The sequence below is a fragment of the Hyla sarda genome, unplaced genomic scaffold (assembly GCF_029499605.1).
Source record: "Hyla sarda isolate aHylSar1 unplaced genomic scaffold, aHylSar1.hap1 scaffold_269, whole genome shotgun sequence".
Lineage (NCBI taxonomy): Eukaryota > Metazoa > Chordata > Amphibia > Anura > Hylidae > Hyla > Hyla sarda.
The window spans coordinates 129,848-143,870 of record NW_026609385.1 but is presented as its reverse complement, the minus strand read 5'-3'; the positions used below and the strand labels follow the sequence as shown (position 1 = coordinate 143,870).

The 14,023-nt window shown below is 45.1% G+C and overlaps 1 protein-coding gene across 2 annotated transcripts in view; it reads right to left on the bottom strand.

The window, feature by feature from the left end:
* Positions 1-14,023, bottom strand: part of CIPC (CLOCK interacting pacemaker) — a 67,987-nt gene that overhangs the window by 38,547 nt on the left and 15,417 nt on the right. Inside the window, exon 1 of one of the 2 annotated variants that reach the window (XM_056553291.1) lies at positions 5,580-5,712. The exons of the other annotated variant lie outside the window; for it this stretch is intronic. The gene's annotated coding sequence lies outside the window, so the exon portion shown is untranslated. Of the gene's footprint in view, positions 1-5,579; positions 5,713-14,023 lie in introns of those variants that run through there. 2 annotated transcript variants of the gene reach the window in all.

Genomic DNA, 14,023 nt, shown 5'->3' with positions numbered 1-14,023 from the left:
TATACACCCCCTCAGGTCTCCTATAGATAATATATCCACTATAGAGTGTTATACACCCCCTCAGGTCTCCTATAGATAATATGTCCACTATAGAGTGTTATACATCCCCTCAGGTCTCCTATAGATAATATGTCCACTATAGAGTGTTATACATCCCCTCAGGTCTCCTATAGATAATATATCCACTATAGAGTGTTATACACCCCCTCAGGTCTCCTATAGATAATATATCCACTATAGAGTGTTATACATCCCCTCAGGTCTCCTATAGATAATATGTCCACTATAGAGTGTTATACATCCCCTCAGGTCTCCTATATATAATATATCCACTATAGAGTGTTATACACCCCCTCAGGTCTCCTATAGATAATATATATACTATAGATTGTTGTACATCCCCCTCAGGTCTCCTATAGATAATATATCCACTATAGAGTGTTATACACCCCCTCAGGTCTCCTATATATAATATATCCACTATAGAGTGTTATACATCCCCTCAGGTCTCCTATAGATAATATATACACTATAGAGTGTTATACATCTCCTCAGGTCTCCTATAGATAATATGTCCACTATAGAGTGTTATACATTCCCTCAGGTCTCCTATATATAATATATCCACTATAGAGTGTTATACATCCCCTCAGGTCTCCTATAGATAATATATCCACTATAGAGTGTTATACACCCCCTCAGGTCTCCTATAGATAATATATCCACTATAGAGTGTTATACATCCCCTCAGGTCTCCTATATATAATATATCCACTATAGAGTGTTATACATCCCCTCAGGTCTCCTATAGATAATATATCCACTATAGAGTGTTATACATCCCCTCAGGTCTCCTATAGATAATATATCCACTATAGAGTGTTATACATCCCCTCAGGTCTCCTATAGATAATATATCCACTATAGAGTGTTATACACCCCCTCAGGTCTCCTATATATAATATATCCACTATAGAGTGTTATACATCCCCCTCAGGTCTCCTATATATAATATATCCACTATAGAGTGTTATACATCTCCTCAGGTCTCCTATATATAATATATCCACTATAGAGTGTTATACATCCCCCTCAGGTCTCCTATATATAATATATACACTATAGAGTGTTATACACCCCCTCAGGTCTCCTATATATAATATATCCACTATAGAGTGTTATACATCCCCTCAGGTCTCCTATAGATAATATGTCCACTATAGAGTGTTATACATCCCCTCAGGTCTCCTATATATAATATATCCACTATAGAGTGTTATACACCCCCTCAGGTCTCCTATAGATAATATGTCCACTATAGAGTGTTATACATCCCCTCAGGTCTCCTATAGATAATATATCCACTATAGAGTGTTATACACCCCCTCAGGTCTCCTATATATAATATATCCACTATAGAGTGTTATACATCCCCCTCAGGTCTCCTATATATAATATATCCACTATAGAGTGTTATACATCTCCTCAGGTCTCCTATATATAATATATCCACTATAGAGTGTTATACATCCCCCTCAGGTCTCCTATATATAATATATCCACTATAGAGTGTTATACATCCCCTCAGGTCTCCTATAGATAATATGTCCACTATAGAGTGTTATACATCCCCTCAGGTCTCCTATATATAATATATCCACTATAGAGTGTTATACACCCCCTCAGGTCTCCTATAGATAATATGTCCACTATAGAGTGTTATACATCCCCTCAGGTCTCCTATAGATAATATGTCCACTATAGAGTGTTATACATCCCCTCAGGTCTCCTATATATAATATATCCACTATAGAGTGTTATACACCCCCTCAGGTCTCCTATAGATAATATGTCCACTATAGAGTGTTATACATCCCCTCAGGTCTCCTATAGATAATATGTCCACTATAGAGTGTTATACATCCCCTCAGGTCTCCTATATATAATATATCCACTATAGAGTGTTATACATCCCCTCAGGTCTCCTATAGATAATATGTCCACTATAGAGTGTTATACATCCCCTCAGGTCTCCTATAGATAATATGTCCACTATAGAGTGTTATACACCCCCTCAGGTCTCCTATATATAATATATCCACTATAGAGTGTTATACATCCCCTCAGGTCTCCTATAGATAATATGTCCACTATAGAGTGTTATACATCCCCTCAGGTCTCCTATAGATAATATGTCCACTATAGAGTGTTATACATCCCCCTCAGGTCTCCTATATATAATATATCCACTATAGATTGTTATACACCCCCTCAGGTCTCCTATAGATAATATATCCACTATAGAGTGTTATACATCCCCTCAGGTCTCCTATAGATAATATATCCACTATAGAGTGTTATACGCCCCCTCAGGTCTCCTATAGATAATATATCCACTATAGAGTGTTATACGCCCCCTCAGGTCTCCTATATATAATATATCCACTATAGAGTGTTATACACCCCCTCAGGTCTCCTATAGATAATATATCCACTATAGAGTGTTATACATCCCCTCAGGTCTCCTATAGATAATATATCCACTATAGAGTGTTATACATCCCCTCAGGTCTCCTATAGATAATATATCCACTATAGAGTGTTATACGCCCCCTCAGGTCTCCTATAGATAATATATCCACTATAGAGTGTTATACGCCCCCTCAGGTCTCCTATAGATAATATATCCACTATAGAGTGTTATACACCCCCTCAGGTCTCCTATAGATAATATATCCACTATAGAGTGTTATACATCTCCTCAGGTCTCCTATAGATAATATATACACTATAGAGTGTTATACACCCCCTCAGGTCTCCTATAGATAATATATCCACTATAGAGTGTTATACACCCCCTCAGGTCTCCTATAGATAATATATCCACTATAGAGTGTTATACATCCCCTCAGGTCTCCTATAGATAATATATCCACTATAGAGTGTTATACATCCCCTCAGGTCTCCTATAGATAATATATCCACTATAGAGTGTTATACATCCCCTCAGGTCTCCTATATATAATATATCCACTATAGAGTGTTATACATCCCCTCAGGTCTCCTATATATAATATATCCACTATAGAGTGTTATACATCCCCTCAGGTCTCCTATAGATAATATATCCACTATAGAGTGTTATACATCCCCTCAGGTCTCCTATAGATAATATATCCACTATAGAGTGTTATACATCCCCTCAGGTCTCCTATAGATAATATATTCACTATAGAGTGTTATACACCCCCTCAGGTCTCCTATAGATAATATATCCACTATAGAGTGTTATACATCCCCTCAGGTCTCCTATAGATAATATGTCCACTATAGAGTGTTATACACCCCCTCAGGTCTCCTATAGATAATATATCCACTATAGAGTGTTATACATCCCCCTCAGGTCTCCTATATATAATATATCCACTATAGAGTGTTATACATCCCCTCAGGTCTCCTATAGATAATATATCCACTATAGAGTGTTATACATCCCCCTCAGGTCTCCTATATATAATATATCCACTATAGATTGTTATACATCCCCTCATGTCTCCTATAGATAATATATCCACGATAGATTGTTATACATCCCCTCATGTCTCCTATAGATAATATATCCACTATAGAGTGTTATACATCCCCTCAGGTCTCCTATAGATAATATATCCACTATAGAGTGTTATACATCCCCCTCAGGTCTCCTATAGATAATATGTCCACTATAGAGTGTTATACATCCCCTCAGGTCTCCTATATATAATATATACACTATAGATTGTTATACACCCCCTCAGGTCTCCTATAGATAATATGTCCACTATAGAGTGTTATACACCCCCTCATGTCTCCTATATATAATATATCCACTATAGAGTGTTATACATCCCCCTCAGGTCTCCTATAGATAATATGTCCACTATAGAGTGTTATACATCCCCTCAGGTCTCCTATAGATAATATATACACTATAGAGTGTTATACATCCCCTCAGGTCTCCTATAGATAATATGTCCACTATAGAGTGTTATACATCCCCTCAGGTCTCCTATAGATAATATATCCACTATAGATTGTTATACATTCCCTCAGGTCTCCTATAGATAATATATCCACTATAGAGTGTTATACATCCCCCTCAGGTCTCCTATAGATAATATATCCACTATAGAGTGTTATACACCCCCTCAGGTCTCCTATAGATAATATATCCACTATAGATTGTTATACATCCCCTCAGGTCTCCTATAGATAATATATCCACTATAGAGTGTTATACACCCCCTCAGGTCTCCTATAGATAATATATCCACTATAGATTGTTATACATCCCCTCAGGTCTCCTATAGATAATATATCCACTATAGAGTGTTATACATCCCCCTCAGGTCTCCTATAGATAATATATCCACTATAGAGTGTTATACACCCCCTCAGGTCTCCTATATATAATATATCCACTATAGAGTGTTATACACCCCCTCAGGTCTCCTATAGATAATATATCCACTATAGAGTGTTATACATCCCCTCAGGTCTCCTATAGATAATATATCCACTATAGAGTGTTATACATCCCCCTCAGGTCTCCTATATATAATATATCCACTATAGAGTGTTATACACCCCCTCAGGTCTCCTATAGATAATATATACACTATAGAGTGTTATACATCCCCTCATGTCTCCTATAGATATGTCCACTATAGAGTGTTATACACCCCCTCAGGTCTCCTATAGATAATATATACACTATAGAGTGTTATACACCCCCTCAGGTCTCCTATAGATAATATATCCACTATAGAGTGTTATATATCCCCTCAGGTCTCCTATACATAATATGTCCACTATAGAGTGTTATACACCCCCTCAGGTCTCCTATAGATAATATGTCCACTATAGAGTGTTATACACCCCCTCAGGTCTCCTATACATAATATGTCCACTATAGAGTGTTATACACCCCCTCAGGTCTCCTATAGATAATATATCCACTATAGAGTGTTATACATCCCCTCAGGTCTCCTATAGATAATATGTCCACTATAGTGTTATACACCCCCTCAGGTCTCCTATAGATAATATATACACTATAGAGTGTTATACACCCCCTCAGGTCTCCTATAGATAATATATACACTATAGAGTGTTATACACCCCCTCAGGTCTCCTATAGATATGTCCACTATAGAGTGTTATACACCCCCTCAGGTCTCCTATAGATAATATATCCACTATAGAGTGTTATACATCCCCTCAGGTCTCCTATAGATAATATATACACTATAGAGTGTTATACACCCCTCAGGTCTCCTATAGATATGTCCACTATAGAGTGTTATACACCCCCTCAGGTCTCCTATAGATAATATATACACTATAGAGTGTTATACACCCCTCAGGTCTCCTATAGATAATATATCCACTATAGAGTGTTATACACCCCCTCAGGTCTCCTATAGATAATATGTCCACTATAGATTATATCACATATTGCATTACGTGTCAGGTGTGATATCCCGATAACCCCGCCCCCATTAATTACGATAGAATGGCGGTGTCGCCCCTCCCCATACCGTGTGGCCTCGGTTACTCCGGTCAGGCTCCAGCGCTGCACAGGCCTCGTTGCCGACGCTCCGTCACTATGACAACCGACAGATGACGTCACCCCTCCCGTCCCGCTCAGAGCGCCAAGTTGAGGTCTTGTCAGTCGGGGGAATCGGTGATGTGTTTTTGTTGCCGGTCGCGCTGGCCGCAGTGTAGTCGGTTCTCCAGGTCACACGAGCTGTCAATGAGAGGTATCCCCCCTATTTACCGCTACTGTGTAATAATGTATGCCACAATAAACATGGCCGCGTCTTCCCGACATTTTGAGGCCGGTCATGTGACGTGCCGCGCCGCTCTCGTGGAGGTGATGGAGCTGAGTAATGATGTGAGAACTAGTAATGTCTGAGGTAATGGTATAAGGACTGGTAATGTCTGAGGTAATTGTATAAGGACTGGTAATGTCTGAGGTAATGGTATAAGGACTGGTAATGTCTGAGGTAATGGTATAAGGACTGGTAATGTCTGAGGTAATTGTATAAGGACTGGTAATGTCTGAGGTAATGGTATAAGGACTGGTAATGTCTGAGGTAATGGTAGAAGGACTAATAATGTCTGAGACAATGGTGTGAGGAGAGGTAATGTCTGAGGTGATGGTATAAGGACTGGTGATGTCTGAGGTAATGGTGTGAGGAGAGGCAATGTCTGAGGTAATGGTGTGAGGAGAGGCAATGTCTGAGGTAATGGTGTGAGGAGAGGCAATGTCTGAGGTAATGGTGTGAGGAGAGGCAATGTCTGAGGTAATGGTGTGAGGAGAGGCAATGTCTGAGGTAATGGTGTGAGGAGAGGCAATGTCTGAGGTAATGGTGTGAGGAGAGGCAATGTCTGAGGTAATGGTGTGAGGAGAGGCAATGTATGAGGTAATGGTGGGAGGAGAGGCAATGTCTGAGGTAATGGTGGGAGGAGAGGCAATGTCTGAGGTAATGGTGGGAGGAGAGGCAATGTCTGAGGTAATGGTGGGAGGAGAGGCAATGTCTGAGGTAATGGTGGGAGGAGAGGCAATGTCTGAGGTAATGGTGTGAGGAGAGGCAATGTCTGAGGTAATGGTGTGAGGAGAGGCAATGTCTGAGGTAATGGTGTGAGGAGAGGCAATGTCTGAGGTAATGGTGTGAGGAGAGGCAATGTCTGAGGTAATGGTGTGAGGAGAGGCAATGTCTGAGGTAATGGTGTGAGGAGAGGCAATGTCTGAGGTAATGGTGTGAGGACTGGTAATGTATGAGGTAATGGTGTGAGGACTGGTAATGTATGAGGTAATGGTGTTAGGACTGGTAATGTCTGAGGTAATAGTGTAAGAAGATATAATGGTGTGAGGAGAGGCAATGTCTGAGGTAATGGTGTGAGGACTGGTAATATCTGAGGTAATGGTGGGAGGACTGGGAATGTCTGAGGTAATGGTGTAAGTAGAGGTAATGTCTGAGGCAATGATGTGAGGAGAGGCAATGTCTGAGGTAATGGTGGGAGGAGAGGCAATGTCTGAGGTAATTTTTTTGAGGACTGGTAATACCTAAGGTAATGGTGTGAGAATAGGCATTGTATGAGGTAATGGTGTGAGGACTGGTAATATCTGAGGTAATGGTGGGAGGAGAGGCAATGTCTGAGGTAATGGTGGGAGGAGAGGCAATGTCTGAGGTAATGGTGGGAGGAGAGGCAATGTCTGAGGTAATGGTGGGAGGAGAGGCAATGTCTGAGGTAATGGTGGGAGGAGAGGCAATGTCTGAGGTAATGGTGGGAGGAGAGGCAATGTCTGAGGTAATGGTGGGAGGAGAGGCAATGTCTGAGGTAATGGTGGGAGGAGAGGCAATGTCTGAGGTAATGGTGGGAGGAGAGGCAATGTCTGAGGTAATGGTGGGAGGAGAGGCAATGTATGAGGTAATGGTATGAGGAGAGGCAATGTCTGAGGTAATGGTGGGGAGATTTATACTATGAGGGGGTGTGCTGGACTCATAGGGGGAGGTTTATACTATGAGGGGGTGGGCTGGACACATCGGGGGGAGATTTATACTATGAGGGGGTGTGCTGGACTCATAGGGGGAGGTTTATACTATGAGGGGGTGTGCTGGACACATCGGGGGGGAGATTTATACTATGAGGGGGTGTGCTGGACTCATAGGGGGAGATTTATACTATGAGGGGGTGTGCTGGACTCATAGGGGGAGGTTTATACTATGAGGGGGTGTGCTGGACTCATAGGGGGAGGTTTATACTATGAGGGGGTGTGCTGGACACATAGGGGGAGATTTATACTATGAGGGGGTGTGCTGGACTCATAGGGGGAGGTTTATACTATGAGGGGGTGTGCTGGACACATCGGGGGGGAGATTTATACTATGAGGGGGTGTGCTGGACTCATAGGGGGAGATTTATACTATGAGGGGGTGTGCTGGACTCATAGGGGGAGGTTTATACTATGAGGGGGTGTGCTGGACACATCGGGGGGGAGATTTATACTATGAGGGGGTGTGCTGGACTCATAGGGGGAGATTTATACTATGAGGGGGTGTGCTGGACACACCGGGGGAGATTTATACTATGAGGGGGTGTGCTGGACACACCGGGGGAGATTTATACTATGAGGGGGTGTGCTGGACACACCGGGGGAGATTTATACTATGAGGGGGTGTGCTGGACACTCAGGGGGAGATTTATACTATGAGGGGGTGTGCTGGACACTCAGGGGGAGATTTATACTATGAGGGGGTGTGCTGGACACATAGGGGGAGATTTATACTATGAGGGGGTGTGCTGGACACATCGGGGGGAGATTTGTACTATGAGGGGGTGTGCTGGACACATCGGGGGGAGATTTATACTATGAGGGGGTGTGCTGGACACATCGGGGGAGATTTGTACTATGAGGGGGTGTGCTGGACACATCGGGGGAGATTTATACTATGAGGGGGTGTGCTGGACACATCGGGGGAGATTTATACTATGAGGGGGTGTGCTGGACATGCCGGGGGAGATTTATACTATGAGGGGGTGTGCTGGACTCATAGGGGGAGGTTTATACTATGAGGGGGTGTGCTGGACTCATAGGGGGAGGTTTATACTATGAGGGGGTGTGCTGGACACTCAGGGGGAGGTTTATACTATGAGGGGGTGTGCTGGACACATCGGGGGGAGATTTATACTATAAGGGGGTGTGCTGGACTCATAGGGGGAGGTTTATACTATGAGGGGGTGTGCTGGACACATAGGGGGAGATTTATACTATGAAGGGGTGTGCTGGACACATAGGGGGAGATTTATACTATGAGGGGGTGTGCTGGACACTCAGGGGGAGATTTATACTATGAGGGGGTGTGCTGGACACATCGGGGGGAGGTTTATACTATGAGGGGGTGTGCTGGACACATCGGGGGAGATTTATACTATGAGGGGGTGTGCTGGACACATAGGGGGAGATTTATACTATGAGGGGGTGTGCTGGACACATCGGGGGGAGATTTATACTATGAGGGGGTGTGCTGGACACATAGGGGGGGGAGATTTATACTATGAGGGGGTGTGCTGGACACTCCGGGGGAGATTTATACTATGAGGGGGTGTGCTGGACACATCGGGGGGGAGATTTATACTATGAGGGGGTGTGCTGGACACATCGGGGGGAGGTTTATACTATGAGGGGGTGTGCTCGACACATCGGGGGAGATTTATACTATGAGGGGGTGTGCTGGACACTCCGTGGGAGATTTATACTATGAGGGGGTGTGCTGGACACATAGGGGGAGATTTATACTATGAGGGGGTGTGCTGGACACACCGGGGGAGATTTATACTATGAGGGGGTGTGCTGGACACACCGGGGGAGATTTATACTATGAGGGGGTGTGCTGGACACACCGGGGGGGAGATTTATACTATGAGGAGGTGTGCTGGACACATAGGGGGGAGATTTATACTATGAGGGGTTGTGCTGGACACATCGGGGGAGATTAATACTATGAGGGGGTGTGCTGGACACATCGGGGGAGATTTATACTATGAGGGGGTGTGCTGGACTCATAGGGGGAGGTTTATACTATGAGGGGGTGTGCTGGACACATAGGGGGAGATTTATACTATGAGGGGGTGTGCTGGACACATCGGGGGGAGATTTGTACTATGAGGGGGTGTGCTGGACACATCGGGGGGAGATTTATACTATGAGGGGGTGTGCTGGACACATCGGGGGAGATTTGTACTATGAGGGGGTGTGCTGGACACATCGGGGGAGATTTATACTATGAGGGGGTGTGCTGGACACATCGGGGGAGATTTATACTATGAGGGGGTGTGCTGGACACATCGGGGGAGATTTATACTATGAGGGGGTGTGCTGGACTCATAGGGGGAGGTTTATACTATGAGGGGGTGTGCTGGACACATAGGGGGAGATTTATACTATGAGGGGGTGTGCTGGACACATCGGGGGGAGATTTGTACTATGAGGGGGTGTGCTGGACACATCGGGGGGAGATTTGTACTATGAGGGGGTGTGCTGGACACATCGGGGGAGATTTGTACTATGAGGGGGTGTGCTGGACACATCGGGGGAGATTTATACTATGAGGGGGTGTGCTGGACACATCGGGGGAGATTTATACTATGAGGGGGTGTGCTGGACTCATAGGGGGAGGTTTATACTATGAGGGGGTGTGCTGGACACTCAGGGGGAGGTTTATACTATGAGGGGGTGTGCTGGACACATCGGGGGGAGATTTATACTATGAGGGGGTGTGCTGGACTCATAGGGGGAGGTTTATACTATGAGGGGGTGTGCTGGACACATCGGGGGGAGATTTATACTATGAGGGGGTGTGCTGGACACATAGGGGGAGATTTATACTATGAGGGGGTGTGCTGGACACATAGGGGGAGATTTATACTATGAGGGGGTGTGCTGGACACATCGGGGGGAGGTTTATACTATGAGGGGGTGTGCTGAACACATTGGGGGGGAGATTTATACTATGAGGGGGTGTGCTGGACACATCGGGGGGAGGTTTATACTATGAGGGGGTGTGCTGGACACATCGGGGGGAGGTTTATACTATGAGGGGGTGTGCTGGACACATAGGGGGGGGAGATTTATACTATGAGGGGGTGTGCTGGACACATAGGGGGGAGATTTGTACTATGAGGGGGTGTGCTGGACACATAGGGGGGAGATTTATACTATGAGGGGGTGTGCTGGACACATCGGGGGGAGATTTATACTATGAGGGGGTGTGCTGGACACTCCGGGGGAGATTTATACTATGAGGGGGTGTGCTGGACACATCGGGGGGGAGATTTATACTATGAGGGGGTGTGCTGGACACATCGGGGGGAGGTTTATACTATGAGGGGGTGTGCTCGACACATCGGGGGAGATTTATACTATGAGGGGGTGTGCTGGACACACCGGGGGAGATTTATACTATGAGGGGGTGTGCTGGACACATAGGGGGGAGATTTATACTATGAGGGGGTGTGCTGGACACATCGGGGGGGAGATTTATACTATAAGGGGGTGTGCTGGACACATAGGGGGGAGATTTATACTATGAGGGGGTGTGCTGGACACACCGGGGGGGAGATTTATACTATGAGGAGGTGTGCTGGACACATAGGGGGAGATTTATACTATGAGGGGGTGTGCTGGACACATAGGGGGAGATTTATACTATGAGGGGGTGTGCTGGACACACCGGGGGAGATTTATACTATGAGGGGGTGTGCTGGACACATCGGGGGAGATTTATACTATGAGGGGGTGTGCTGGACTCATAGGGGGAGGTTTATACTATGAGGGGGTGTGCTGGACACATCGGGGGGAGATTTATACTATGAGGGGGTGTGCTGGACTCATAGGGGGAGGTTTATACTATGAGGGGGTGTGCTGGACACATCGGGGGGAGATTTATACTATGAGGGGGTGTGCTGGACTCATAGGGGGAGGTTTATACTATGAGGGGGTGTGCTGGACACACCGGGGGAGATTTATACTATGAGGGGGTGTGCTGGACACATCGGGGGGGAGATTTATACTATGAGGGGGTGTGCTGGACACATCGGGGGGAGGTTTATTCTATGAGGGGGTGTGCTGGACACATCGGGGGGGAGATTTATACTATGAGGGGGTGTGCTGGACACATAGGGGGAGATTTATACTATGAGGGGGTGTGCTGGACACATCGGGGGGAGATTTATACTATGAGGGGGTGTGCTGGACACATAGGGGGAGATTTATACTATGAGGGGGTGTGCTGGACACATCGGGGGGAGATTTATACTATGAGGGGGTGTGCTGGACACATAGGGGGAGATTTATACTATGAGGGGGTGTGCTGGACACATCGGGGGGAGATTTATACTATGAGGGGGTGTGCTGGACACATAGGGGGAGATTTATACTATGAGGGGGTGTGCTGGACACATAGGGGGAGATTTACACTATGAGGTGGGGGAGATTTATCATTTACCTGACAAATGACACCATTTTCCTGACAGGGTTTCTGTAAATTGCGCAACACATCATACATTTTTAGTAGGTTGCACAATGGAAGAAAACATGTGGAACATTAATCTTCCCATATCCTACAGAACCTGAGGAGTGGGGTGTACTTGTATGCAGGTGATAAATGCAACAAGTCCTTGTGTACAGACTAAGCCACGCCAAGTGCAAAAATACAAGCCTTTCATGCCAGAAAACCACTCAAAACACATCTGGCGGGCCACATTCAGAGCCGTACACTGTGTAAGTTGCCATGAGTAGAATTCATGTGTTGGGGTCTTTATAAGGACGTTTGCTTGACTTATCAGATCATGTCAGTTCTCTGTAGACATGCAGCATGGACACCAGGGAATTGCAGTTTATTCATCCATACCACAATAAACTCCATGCTTTTGTTTTACATAATGAGAACAGCAACGATTCAGGCTAGACCCTTCCTCATTTATTCCTCCGACCGTTCCTCAGGTATTCCTCAGGCACTTCATCCTGGCTGTACCAGCACAGTGTGGAAAGGAGGTTAGATGTGGTACAGTGCTTTGGACTTTTTGCCTATTTTGCTACTGCTAAATACTGGAACTTCAATAGACCTGAATAGACTTCCCATTTGATGAACACAAGTTTGCAGGGTACTGTGAGAGAGCAAAATACAGTATGTTCTAATGTGAGTAGAAACCAATATGGAGCTATGAATGGGGAGTGCACACTGGCATATATTACTGGTTATAGACACAGGACTGGATGACGATAACTGGGCGATCAAGCAGGGATGAACGGGTCCTCGTGGATGTGATGGCCTGCGGGGTGCATACGAAGCTGAACAGTATCATGTATAAACAACAAGAGAAGCGCAGTACGCACTCACCGCTGCCGTAGCTGTATCCGGTCCGGGAGTCCGGGGCTCAAGGTCTAACGAGCTGCATGCGGGAATGCTCGGAGGCTACGCCGGCCGTTTCGTACGTCAGATGCGTACTTCTTCTGGCCTGTAACATTCATATAAGGTGGTAGTGTGACGAATACATATATATAGGACTGAACTATATATGGTCAATAATAATATACTTGTGTCAGTAAAATGAGACCAACGATTAGTTGATAAAAAATACACATATTGATATGATATGTTTATATGTGTATTTTTTATCAACTAATCGTTGGTCTCATTTTATATGTGTATTTATCACACTACCACCTTATATGAATGTAAAAATAGTTGGTTGTCTGTTGTTTTAGCATTTTTATTGGACCTGAGGAAGGCATCAGAAGTATGCCGAAACGCGTTGTCCATCTCTACCAAAATAAAATCAATTGATATCCTGTGCCGATCTGCATTCTCGATTCTTGACGCCACACGAGCAGCGCCTCCACCAACCGCCATTTTTACCCTTTTTCCTTGCATTACTAATACTGGTCACCCTCTTGGTTCAACCAGTGGCGGTCGTGAGTGCGGCAGCTCATTTGCCTCTACCCACCTCCCAATAGCGGAAATTGCTGTTGGTTCATGGCCATCCTACAGAAACTACCATAAGGTTAGTATATCAATTGGGTGTGGTGGAGGGCACACACCTTTTTGATATACATTACAAGGGAGCGCCCCCTGTTTTTTCTTTTTGTCTCTGTTTCCGACTGTCCCACAAGTACAGGCAATAGCCTTTAACCCGATCACGATGCAGGGCTTATCGGTACTGGTACTTAAGGATGCAGGGCATACCTGTACACCTTGGTCCCATTACCGGTGTTTGAAGCGTGCTCACGAGCTGAGAACGCTTCAAACCCCATGAGTCCAGACAGCTATCAGCAGCCAGGTCCCAGCGTTAATGCCGGACATCGCCGATCGGGCCGATGCCCGGCATTAACAACTTAGACACCGCAATCAAAGTTAATCGCGGCATCTAAAATGCTGGCTTAACGCGTGGGTTAGCTCAACGGAGCTGATTTGGA